We start from the raw sequence: 2,970 nt of genomic DNA on the forward strand, positions 1-2,970 counted from the left end.
ATTTATGTTTTCTTTCAATGTATTCCCAATGCCCAGAATATACTGAAAGAAAGCATAAAATTTTAAATAACTCATATATTGCTGGTAGGAGTTTGGTGAGTCTTGGTAAAGTTTAAATATTCAGATTTCATAATATAGCAGGAAGTAGACAAGGACCAATGTATATAGGTAACAATGTAGTAGACGAATGGTCGATCTCCACATTTTAACAGCAAACAATGATTTGTTATTTTCTCTTACTTTGGTCATTTACTGACGCACAACAAAATCATCCTAAAACTTGGTATCTAAAAACAACTATTTTATTACAATTCTGAATTCTGCAGGTCCATGATTTGGAAAGGAAGCAGTGTGGACAATTGTTTCAGTTCCATGATGTCTGAGACCTCAGTGGGTAAAACTTGAACGCTGGAAGCAGGAATTGTGGAAGCTTCTTTAGTTACACGTATCTGATGGTTGATGTTGACTATTGGCAGGGGCCTCAGCTCCACGTGGCATCTCCATGTGGCCAGCGCTCCCTTACAACATGGTGGCCTCAATTATTTTGCATGATGGCTCAAAGCTCCAAAACAGAGTGTCCCAAGAGAACCAGATGGAAACTGTGTTGCTTTTTATGATCTAGCTTCAGAAGTCACGTGACAGACTTTCTACCATAGTCACAGCTCTGCCCAGATTAAAGAAAGCACTTTCACTTTGGACACCAGCCCATCCTTTAATAGGACAATGGGAGGAGTATCAAAGTCTCATTGTAACATAATCATATGGGATGGCAAGATTGTTTTAGGCATTTATTTTTAAAAAATTAAATAACATCTGCTTCATCTCTCCTATTTTCCTCCTCACTTCCTCTCTCTTTTCCATGTCCATTATATTCCTTGAAATAAATGCAGTAGGACATCTGTAAAATTCTATATGGCATATATATTTCTATTCATAACTTTGATTTTGAATATTTTCTAATGTCATGTTACGTTTTATTATTGTTTGCATTTACAAGATAGCATTTTCACCCCCCACTGAGCTCCAACACACTATTATGTCAAGCATGTTTCCTTACATGGTTTTGTTCTTGAATAGTAACCACTTGAAACAAGCATTTACTTGCACTGTTCCTGCAGGCCTTTACCTGTTATCTTTCGTTCTTTGGCTCTCTTACTTCTATAGCAGGTTCTTCCTTTGTTGGAAAGGGCTAGAAAAGATTAATGTTCATTGCATCATTACTCTGCTATTCCTTGATAGAAAACATATCTCATGCCTCATGTGTTGTATTTTCTCATTTGTAGTAAATGCACGTGTGTCTTCTGAATTGCCCTATGTGTTCTGGACAAATTTAGAATTTTAGTTAGACCTTATTTTTAGAAACATTGTCTTCTGAACTAAATTGTTAAATCTTCAGCCTAAACAATTACATTGGAATCTTTTAAAATCAACTCAGAAAACCCTTGTTCTCCTAAAATAAATTTGCTTTTCTTTAGGGGCTTCCCCATGGGCTACGGTATATTTCAAATGCTCTACATACTCTTCGGGATTTTCCAACCTCATGAGTGGCTTCGATATTTAGAAATGAAAATTTCAAATAATGTGCATAACTCAATGTCTTTTTGTTTGTTTTTCTTAGATCATTTAGGATGGTCAAGGTTTACCTGATGGTGGGTTCTAGAAACTATGTTTGGTCAGACAGAATAATATCTCTTTCTCTTTCTCCTTACCTCTTCAAGTCCTTGACTCTATTTTCTATTTTAAAAAAAGTCTTGACTCATCCACAGTTATTTCAAACATCCTATTGTATTTTTTTAAATTAAGCACTGCAAAGATTTAGTGAAAATAGTAAGCATATAAAGAGTAAAGAAGAAAGGGAATGAGAAAAGGAAAGAATTAAATGATAAAGGTATTTAAATCAAAGATTAATTGAATTATACTAGCTTTTGCTTGCTGAGCAACAAGAATTTCTCTTTCTTTTTCACACACATTCCATTTCAGCCGCACAAACAACTCAGCATTCTCCAATACACCATACTCTTTTATGCTCCTCTCTCTTTGAACATGTAGCTTATCATCGCTCAAATGACCTTCCTCTTTCTACTAATGAAATCTTATTCTAGGCTCAAATGCTGTTTTTTTTTTGTGTCAGACCACTTTTCCTGATTTGAGTGTAGAGTTCTTTTTGAATTGTTATTTTCATATCTCTCTCTCACTGAATTCCTCAGGGGCTGGGTCCATTATTTACTCATTTTTGTAACCCTGTTACCAGGAAAGTATTTGCTTACTTCATGTATGATGAATGATTGAATTTATGACCTTCGATAAGTTACTTAGCCTATCTAAGCTTTCTCCTTTGTAAAATTGATTTCCTTTGTAAAGTAAAAATTGTATTTAACTTAAAGTACTGTTGAGCATTAAATTAAGTAATCCATGTGGAGCACAGTACCTGACACATAATTGGTGTTCAGTAAAGATTTAGTTTTTCCTTCTAAAACTAAAGCAGTTCATCACAAAAATCCTTTGCTGTTGTTGTTGCTGTTGTTAGGTGCCATCGAGTCATCTCCAACCAATAGCGACCCTATGCACAGCACGATGAAACACCGTCAGACCTGAGCCAGTTCCACAATTTTTGCTACACTTGAGCCCACTGAGGCCGCCACCATGTCAATCCACCTCATTGAGGGCCTTCCCCTCTTTCGTAGACCTTACCCCTTACCAAGCATGACATCCTTCTCCAGGAAATGGTCCCTTCTGACAACATGACTAAAGTATGTGAGACGAAGTCTGGTCATTTTCACCTCCAAGGAGCATTCTGGCTGCACTTCCTCCAGGACAAACCTGTTAGTTCTTTTAGCAGTCCACAGTACTTTCAGCATTCTTCACCAACACCACAGCTCAAAAGCATCAACTCTTCTTCGATCTTCCTTATTCATTGTCCAGCTCTCACATGCATATGAGGCAATTAAAAATACCATGGCTTGTGTCAGG

The sequence above is a fragment of the Orycteropus afer genome, unplaced genomic scaffold (genome assembly GCF_000298275.1).
Source record: "Orycteropus afer afer isolate SDZICR_OR568_19922 unplaced genomic scaffold, OryAfe1.0 scaffold00008, whole genome shotgun sequence".
Classification (NCBI taxonomy): domain Eukaryota; kingdom Metazoa; phylum Chordata; class Mammalia; order Tubulidentata; family Orycteropodidae; genus Orycteropus; species Orycteropus afer.